The sequence below is a fragment of the Teleopsis dalmanni genome, chromosome 1, assembly GCF_002237135.1.
Source record: "Teleopsis dalmanni isolate 2A chromosome 1, ASM223713v2, whole genome shotgun sequence".
In the NCBI taxonomy this organism is placed as follows: domain Eukaryota; kingdom Metazoa; phylum Arthropoda; class Insecta; order Diptera; family Diopsidae; genus Teleopsis; species Teleopsis dalmanni.
Window position 1 is genome coordinate 199,562,762 of NC_051846.1, and position 10,847 is coordinate 199,573,608.

The following is a 10,847-nucleotide window of genomic DNA, read 5'->3' on the forward strand; positions in this document are numbered from 1 at the left end:
GTATTATTGTTTTCTTATATGTATCCCGAAGGTTAGCGGTTGTTCTTCGGTAGATCATTAACAGATCTACTAACCTCTCATTTTTACAGCTTTCCATTGATAAATGATCATGACAAGACTACATCTTGAGAACTCATTAAAAGTGACCAGGTGAATACTTCCAGGCTTACTACACTTTTCAGTAGAGTATAGCAACCTTCGCAGAGAAACTGTGTATTCTTTTTAATATGCATTGCAGAAATTGTGGAAAATTGCAGAAAAGATATGCTATTGAACATTTTCTCTGTGAATGGCTCTGACCTCCAGAACAAATAGGTTTTTAGAAAAGTATTTCTTAAACCGGTTGTCAGACTGTTTGTCAGTAAGAACAGAAAAACTTGTTAAATTATCTACATTCGACGGGATATCCGATTTTTTCTACCTTAAAAAATTTTTGTAACAAATATTTTTTATTTTATATATTTAAAAATATCTTTTTATAAGAAGATATATATATGCCTTTATTTTTTATGAAATATTTCTTGTATTTGATAAGAGTTAATTATCTGTTCCAAGTACAAATCAATTATTTAAAGCAATAGGCAGCCAAAAAATCACAAAAAATTTTAAAAGTATTGCCTAATTAGAAAAATGTTTCCGGAAATTCTTTTGCAGATTGGTATTTTTGGTATTTTGGGAATTTTAGTCACGAACAATAGCAACAAATCAACGCAGAGTTGCAGTTAATGAATATAAACTAGTGTCGTGTGAATAGGCTATAAAAGACTATTTAAATTGTTTATTATAATTTTTTTAATTTGTACTACCTTTTACAATAGGTATGTATATGTTAAATTACTTAAATAACTTTGGAAGATATTAATCTTTAATTTGAAACATGAAGTGCCTTATGAACAATATTTAGGCCACCAAACCTTCTTAATAATCTGATATGATAAATATTTTGATTATACTACAATGCCCACATTGTTTACATGTTTTAAACTACAAAACAATCAAGGAAATACTAAACGTAGCAATATTGTATCTGCATTGTAATATGGAAATTTCAAAGAGCTTGGAATTTGTAGACACATTGTGGTAAGTGGTTACCACAGTATTTTCTTATCCTTCGTATAAAGTTTAATACAAAAGTTCAGATACAGATATAAAATTTAAATTGTTCACAAGTGAATATATTTGTAAAATATTAAGTTGTTTAGGTTTGCATATTGTTTATTGTTATCACTAGTTAAATTAATAGTTACAATGTAAATTTTTAGATAGTATGTATTTGAAAATTATCATTATTTTTTATAATAATAATATTAAACTAAAGGATTTATTGAACTAAATTATAGTTTGATTAATTTTTATAAGTCAACTTATACTCATATATACATACATATTTTTTTTGAACATTAATTTATTTAGTATAGATGAAAAGAAAGCAATATAAATGTAAGTTTATTAACTATAGATTAAGTTGCCTTCAAAACACAGTTCTCTAGGTAATTAACTAACCACATGAAGTAAGGTGAAAAAATATAGTATTATTACTCTAAAGAAATTGTTTATTTGGACATTTTTTTTAAATTTTTTTTGGATTGCATCATATACTTTTCTTAATTATTTTAAAAATCAAAAGCTTATTATTAAATTTCCTTGAGTGAGAAAAAAAGCATTAAATGTGCTAAATACATACTAATATGTACAAGCTATGCACAAATATATTGTTTCTGATGGAATAATTATATTTATGTTGTCACAAATATTCCACTGAGGAATTCAAGCTTTAAATTCTAAGTTTATTTAAAACTCATTTATTGATATATCAAATATTAAAAATACAGAATACTTTCAGAAAAAGCTATATGTGGTCACAGATATCGGTGATACCTTATGCCTTCAGTGAATATAAATATTGACTCAATTTATCTGATAAAAAAGAAAATAAGAAGACGAAATAATAACGATAATTAAAAATTTACAATTTTTAATGTAAAAAGAATTTATTTATTTAATTATTTATTTATTAAATTATTTAATATTCGAAACAATATATTAGATCTATTAGAAATCTATAAAAATTGACATCTTGTTTAGGTATAAATAGTTTAAAATATTATTATAAACTGTATATCAAAAACTGTTGGATACAAATATTATTTTATTTTAAAATTTAAAAATAAAAATTGAAAAATGATTTCTTTCTGCATAATTTTAATATAATAAATAAACATTTAATTTTTATAAAAATTAATAAACTATTAAGAAGCGACTAATTTAATTTAAAACAATTGTTATATATACATACATAAAAAAGCACAATCGTAACAAACTTTTTCTAACTTGTAATAGAGCAATAAAACTCAGTATATACTTTCTGCTTTAAATTTTTTTTAAAATTATTTTATTAAAACTTTAAGAATAAAATCGACTTTAATAACTTTTAACGATTTTTTTTAAAAAAAGGTAAATTGTGAGTTTATATGGAAAGTACAAGTTTTCATGCAACATTTACACTGCAACAAACGGCCGCAATGGCACTTAAAGCAATTTCAAGGAAAAGCAAATTTGTAAAGTATCTTTACTTTGGTAAGTAGTAAAGTTTTCACTTTATTGCAATCACCTTTAATGGAACACTCTTAATTTTATTAAAATCTTATGCAAATCACGCACAAACCTACACAAATAAATAAGAAACAGAAGCAGATTTTATATTATTTTTATATGAAACATAAAAGTAGAAAAACACCAAACCAGAGAAAATCAACAAATTAAGGAAAATTGTTAGTAGCAGATGGTTTGGTAGTAAATTTAATGAAATTGTCTCCATGAAATTTATATATGTATTGTGTAAAGGGTATTACTGTGGAAGGAATAGAGGTTCTTACAGATATAAGGGACACTTTGTAAACTTTTATACAAACCGAATTATATTAATAATTACACAAATACAAACTTATTACAATTCTTGAAAGTTATAATTAACATATATAAATTTTATTAACATACATGCTAATTTAAATAGAACTAAACACTATATTTATACATAAATATACATTTCTGATCTACACTTTAAGAGTAGAATATTTTTCATACATATTTATGAAATATTGCAATATATAAATATTAAATGTAGACTTTACTTTTTTCTAAGGCATAATTGTTTCGAAAACAAAATAATAATATTACCACAAAATTTTCATAAAATATTTTTCTAAAATTTCGTTTATAATTAAACAATATTTTTTAAAATTTTATAAACTAATATTTATTAATTTATTTTTACTATTATAAAATTAAAATTAAATTAAAAAATTACTATTAAATTTTGAATTTACTTATCGATCTGTTTTTTTAATAATGGTTTTTATATATCTTTTATCCGGCTATAAGTCACTTTTTGTTAAAATTAAAATTTAACGTTTATTTAATATTTTTTAATATATTTTTAATATACTTATTATCCGGCTATAGGTCACTTTTTGTTAAAGTTAAAATTCAAAATTTATTTAATATTTTCTGATATATTCTTAATATGTTAAAAAATATTAAACAAACGTTAAATGTTAAATGTTAACAAAAAGTGACCTGTAGCCGGATATAAAATATATAACAACCATTAAAAAATTACTTTAATTCCATTACTACAATTTTTACTATATTATTGTTTTAATCTTTTTATTTAATTTGAAAACCTTCTGGCTGCCAACACTCCTGTCAAATATTTGATTTATTTATTTTTTACTTTAAGAACTCGAACAAATATCCACTACACTATCTTATGCGAACAGAAGTATGGCAAAAAACAGACCGAAGAAAAACTCAGGTGCAAGATCAAAAACTCAACTAAAAAAAAGCAATAAATATGTGCTTATATATATATGTATATATAGATATATAAACAGAAAAAATATAAATATTCACACAGTAAAATCGTTACAGACTACAAAAAAAAAATATAAATATAAGTACATTAAGGATATACAAAATGTAACATTGGAGCATTCTTTTGGGCGTTATTTGTGTTCATCTAAAAAGCCGCATGAGAAGCCATACACCATATAATCAAAGAAAATACACACTGGGTGTACTAAGTTCTGATTAAATTTTGGAAGAGCAATATATTAATTAACCAAACTAAATTATGTTTAGCAGAGCGTTTAAAAAAATAATTAAGTTCATGGAATCATTGAAATAAAAAGACGAAATAATTTAAAATTAAAATTTATTTCTTTATCATTATAAATTATTTTAATAATTCTGCTTATAATTATATGTAATTTTTTTTTATTTTGTATTAAAATTGCACTTTGTTCATTTTAATATTTTTAAAATAATTTTATTATTTTATTAGTTTTTTATTAATTTTTAATATTATTATTAAATGAGTTTTTTGTTTCACAAAATATATATTTTTTTTTTTATTTATTTATTTTTTCTCCACCATTTATTGCACTTATTAATTAAAAATATATTTAGTAACCGTTAATTTCAAATATTTAAATTTCCATTATTTTCAAAACGAACCTTGGTTTTACTATGAAAACGTTGCTTATCAACCGAAAGCTCACGTAGAACTGAAACATTTTCCAAATATTATTCAAAAGGAAAACTCACAGATTTTTGCAAAGTTATTTGGGCGGAGCTTTTCAGCGGTTCTTTTGTGAAAATTGTGCTTAAAATTTGTGTACGAATTGGAAAAGAAAGGAAAACAATGAAAACCGCAATTATAAAAGCATAAGAGAGAGCACTAAAAAAAATTTTATTAAAATTCAAACAAAAAGCTTTCTTCTTTAGAATCACGTGTAGTGGATGAAAAATGTGAGCAAAACAAAAACTAAAAATATTTTTACTCAGTTTAAAAAGTACGAGACAATGTACAGTAAATAATGAAGAAATAAAACAAAAACATTTTATAGGATTATATATTTTTATTGCTCTTCTTCTTGTTCTGAACTGACTGGGTCCACTAAAACTGACAAATCATTTAACGAACTTGTTGTGTCTTTAAGCTGCTATTGGAGTGTGGAATAAATAAAATACATTTTTTTTTTATTTTGGACTACAGAACAAAAGATAATTTGGATATAACATTAAATTAGAATCGAACTGGATGGCATAAAGTTGCCCGGATAGATCTCTAGGTCTTTAGGAATAACAGACATTTAAAAAAAATGTACAAATATATTTAGAGATAGAAACACCTTGAGTTTCAGATCCTCAGTATTAAATATAGTGATATTGTATCCGCTGCTAACCATGTTTTTAAAATTTTTTTTTCGAAAACATTTTTATATAAAAGATCAAGCATACTAATGAAAAGAATGCCAAAATTATTAGTGAACTTACATAACACTACATCACTTACTTTATCCAATTAAATTTATTAAAAGATACAAATTATTTATAGAATGCCATTGTTGTCTATTTCCATAATAAAATTCGATTGATACTGATAACAGAGACCCTATACTTACGTAGGAGGACAGAGTCACATACATTTATGCATACATTACTTACTAAACATATAAGCACATTTTTTTTGTGTTGTGCGTCAGAGAGTAGTGGAATGCAAATATACTGATCATGATCCGGAACCCCAGAAACTGAGTGCCAAACTCGCTCAGACAAAACCCCTCCGCTACATTCCTAGAATCGTTGTGCTACCACGGGACTATATTAATATTACTCTGAGGTAGGGTTCTTATCCCCGCTGCTGCTTCTGGTGATTAGTTTAGTACTTCGTCTTATACGAGTACATTACATCAAAATATATTATACGATCACTATTATTCCTAAGCAATAGAAAACTAGTTTGTTAGTGATCAGTTGATTTTCTATTAAGAATATTTTATTTAATAAAGAAATATAAATATTTATTTATAAAATATAAATAAATATCACTGGTCAGGTTTCACTCATACTTGGCATTTTTCTGAGATTATCATAGCGCATATAGAGGATCACATAGAAAGGTTTATAGAGAACAGAAGAGATAACAGATAAAACAAAGTAAAAAAGAATGCAGATAGATTATTACAATAACAAATAACAGATTTTCAAATGAATTCAACTAATTGATTTTTATTTAAACTTCCTATTTAATATAATCAGCTATATCTATATATATTAGTATTAGTTTTATAAACTGAACTATCATTATTAATAAATAAAAATAAAAAAATAAAAAATGAAAAATAATCAGATTATAATTAGACAGAATATATATTGTTCACTGAATCCCAATTTGCTACTGAGTTAACAAGTTTATTTACAAATATATGTGTATTAAATTAGATACATACGTATCTATCTACAAAAATATATTACTATACAACTATAATATACTTAAGTTGAACTTTTATATGAAATACAAAAGTTGGTAAATTTTTAAAAATTATAATTTTTTAATTCAAGCTTTGAAGGATTCCTTCATAATATTTTTTGTATGAACACATGAATATATAAATAAATATGTATTTCCGCTTCCGCTTTTTCTTTATTTCTATAGTAGTTGGGTGCATAATTTTTTCATTAAAGAAACATATTCCATAAAATTTGATTAATGTTCTTTAGGAAGTATACAGCAAAATTTATGTATCTTTTTATGCACTACAGTTAAAGTTTTTAAATCGTGTCTGCACTTTTGATAATAAACATTAATCAAATTATTCAAGCTGAAAATAAAAGCTAATTTAGCATTAAAATATAACTAACACAAAAAGTTTAGTTTAAGAAATAAATTTTATATAAAGTATTCTAAAACACTTCAAGTCATTAAAGGATATAAAATAACGTGGAAAACATAATTTTAAAACTTCAAGGATTTCAACGTTTTATTTTTTATTATTAATTAGTTGTAAGCGAAATATGGTAAATGAAAACTTTGTCAATAAATTTACAGTGACAAAATATATTTAATTACTTGTTTATTTATTACTTGTCATTAATTGGTTTTAATAATTAAACATTTCGGATTTTATGTGTACTAAAAAATTTTTTATGCTTAATTAAGCAGAAATTATAATAAAACAATGCATAAGCTTGTTACTTAGTTTCAATTACTAATTTTTTATTTGCGTCAGATTCACTTACTCCATTTAATTTAAGTACCACAGATCTCACTTAACCTTTACATTACAACTCCCATTTTAATTAAAAGTATGTCCTTTTCAGAGTAACAGACATTTAATTTAATATGGAAGTAAATTTCAATAAAGATTTTAATAACTAAACATTCGTTTTAGTTTATGAAATAAGACAATAACGTGTTCCTGCTTCTAACCAAGAATGCTTAAACATCCTTTGAACGTAGCGAAAATAATGAATATGTTCACTTGCCCAAATAAATTATTCTAATCTTGCACATGAGCTCATGTAGTCCATATAGTCTATGTAGTCCACTAATGTTGTGGCAACGGCACGTTTGTTTTGGTAATAAATTTTAATGCGGTCCGCAAAATTTATGTACCATCAAATAAACGTTCTCAATTTTTTGTTTTTTGTTTTTCAACACCCACTCAATTTGGAATCTAAATTCATAGTAAATCGACTAAATGAGAAAAGTTATTCAATAATAATAGAAACAATTATTAGTTAAAGGATCTAGAAAAAATAAAAACCAAAACCTTAAAGACATTTATATTTATACTCATTATTTTCTTTTTAGTTTAATTTAAAATATAAGATAGAAATAAAGATAATGTAATAAAAAAATGAAAAAATTTATAAATTTGCATTTAAAATGTGCATGTAAAAGGTGCTTGCTACGGATAATGAGGAATCAGGGTTCGATTCCGGAGAGGGAGCTACCAGATCTAAGGAAGGTAGTAGGCAAGTAAATTACCCACTTCCAGTACGGGGAGGTAATGACGAAAAATAACAATACAGGTCTAATATTTGATGCCCTTTAATTGGAATGAGTACACTTTCAATTCTTTAAGAAGGACCTATTGGAGGGTGGGAATTGAATTTCCACTCAACTTCTACAGCACTTTAGCATCAGACTAAACTCAAATATGTACAGTAAAAAGAACAAAAGTCAAAGTGCCAATTAATTAAGCTAAAAATAAGCCAAGATAAAATTTAAAAACAAGAAAATTTAAAAAAATAAAATTTAGACTAAAAAGTGGTCACTAACTGCACTAAAATAAATAAAAAAGAAGAAATATTCTTTTAGATAACCTCTATATGAGTTTTTTTAAAATTAAAACACTTTATTGGTAAAAAATCTCAGGTAATAGTGAATTAAATCTATGTAATAGAAAAATTCCACACAAACAACATAAATAAATCATTTAGTTCGTATAGCCAAATAGTAATAATAATAATATATAAAATAGTTAATATAATTAGCAGAAACTCAAATAACTTCAAGAAATGCTGATTTATATTAAAAACAAATGTTCTAAAATGTAATGAAAAGAAAAATGTTATGTTAAAAAACTACAAAAAAAAGAAAAAAAGAACCATAAAAAGCTTTTGGACAACATTTTGTACTAAACATAATATGATTTTTATACCAGTTGTGAAAGCTTTCCGAGCTTCCGGTACTGATACTACAGAGCCATTTTTGTTATTTGGTTTTTGTCATTACTAAGTACTGTAACCAAAGATACTTTTCCTAAAGTTAAATTAAAAAGAAAGGAGAATGTTAAGAATGGACAAGTTCTATTCTGTTTATCTAGTTAGTTTTGTATCTGAACATTTGCATTCCTTAAGAAAACGTCGGATTACAGAAAATTAAGATTGTAATTTTTATAGTAAATAAAATTTTATTTAAATTATTTTTATTTTTATATATAATACATGAAGCAACAAAATTTTTTCCGAAACTACTACTACCACTCTATCCTTCAGACATGGCACTCTACGTTTTTTTTTTCTATTTCCCAAATCTCAAAACACACTCAAAAATGAATAATTGCGATATAGCTAATCGAGTTCAGGATCATAATTAAAAAAACGTTTGAAGAATGTGTTTGGAACTAAAAACTACGTTGGTATAAGTATGTATGAATGAGTGACTAATTTGAAAACGATGGAATTACATTAAATATTAAGTAAATACTTTTCAAAGGAACTACGATGGCATAAGTGCTGTATAACATATATGAATGAGTGACTACTTTGAAAACGATGGAATTACATTAAACATTAAGTAAATAGTTTTCAAAGGAATTAAAACTTATCGTTATTGATATATATTACATATATACTACACTACATAGGAATTAATTTCAGTATTTTTTCAGTGAAAGGTGACTTTTTAGCTTTGAGAATGTGGTTTAAATTTTGTAAGTTTTTTTAAAATAGATTTTTCGCTTTCTTACACCTGACTGAGCTGTCATCCTACAAAATTAGGAACATAGCTAAGTTTATAGAATTGTCAAGTTGGTTAATGGGGACGTAGTTGCATTTCGGCAATCGTGATTCTACATTGGATCATAATTTGAGCTTAAATGGGCAGTTGAACCTTCAACCTAATCTAACGTAATCACAGCTTTTAAGCCTTAATACTTAATAGCATTTTCATATAAGATGACCCATTTTATTTAATAAAAATACATATTAACATCAATAAATAAATATTATGCATATTACATAATAAAAATTTTAAATGTATCATTTTGAACTTAACAATATTTATAACGCATAAAATATAAATTTAAAGCATAATATAATATTATAAAAATGTATGTTACACACCATCTTATACATATTTATGTATATAATTATTATAATAATTTGTTATATAAATTTTAAGATAGAAGTTACTTTATATTGAATTTTATATCAAATAATATTATAGAATTTATTTTTTATTATTGTACAAAAAATTAAATTCTTTATTTTAATATAATTTTTCAATTTTGTATCATCGTATAACCGTATCCTTAAAATATTCATATTTATGCAAAACGCTTCTGCTTTCAACAACAAAATTCTCTTGATAAATTTTATAATAACAAACATATGTTTAAGTCGTGACAAATTTCCAAAATTCATTTTAAGTCTCAAGAGACCAAAAAAATCTTAAGATACAAGTAAACACACAGCTAAACTGACTTAACCAAATAAAACAGGTAACTGCACATAACAACAGTTTGTGGTTAAAAATTACAAAAAAAAAAATTCCTATCTTTCTCAAAAAATTGCCCAAATGCAAGTAATAAAAATGCAGCAACGATTGCAGTTTATATTCCAAGCTTTGAAACTCTTTAGGTACCTTAACCTCAGAGCACTCATACATATTAATGATTCCATTTAAATCATCAGGTGTGTGAAAGGAGGTGCAGAGGTTAAGTGTGCACAGCAGCAACTTGGAAGTGAGGCAAAAACGTACTTTGGGATTTTCAAATACCAGTAATTCACACATATGTATACAAATTCTGGTATCTTTTTGTAATTGGCAATTATGGTTACAGAAATTGTTTTAAGGTTTAATTCTCTTGCGGGCAAATAATTTTCAGGTCTTTACTAGTCAAACTTTATCTAAAGCTCACTATATCTTATTTTATGCATGTATCTTAATTTATTTTGGATTTCTTGTGTTGCGTACAGGATGGATGTCGTACTTGAGTAATAGCATCAGTAGTAAAATTTTATGTTTAAATTCGTTTCAATCTCCAATTACACATATCTTCTATCAATCTTACATGCTGCGCAAATATATACTATGTATATTCATAGTACTAAAATATACTTTTACTTTTGTTATTTTTTAATTAAATTATCTAAATATTGTAATAAAATTACGCAATCGTATTCTTCTTAATGAGAATTGCTTTCTCTGCTTTTATTTCACTGTAAATTACTTCTGACAATGTGTGGGGGATTCATGCCTTGGTTCATTACAC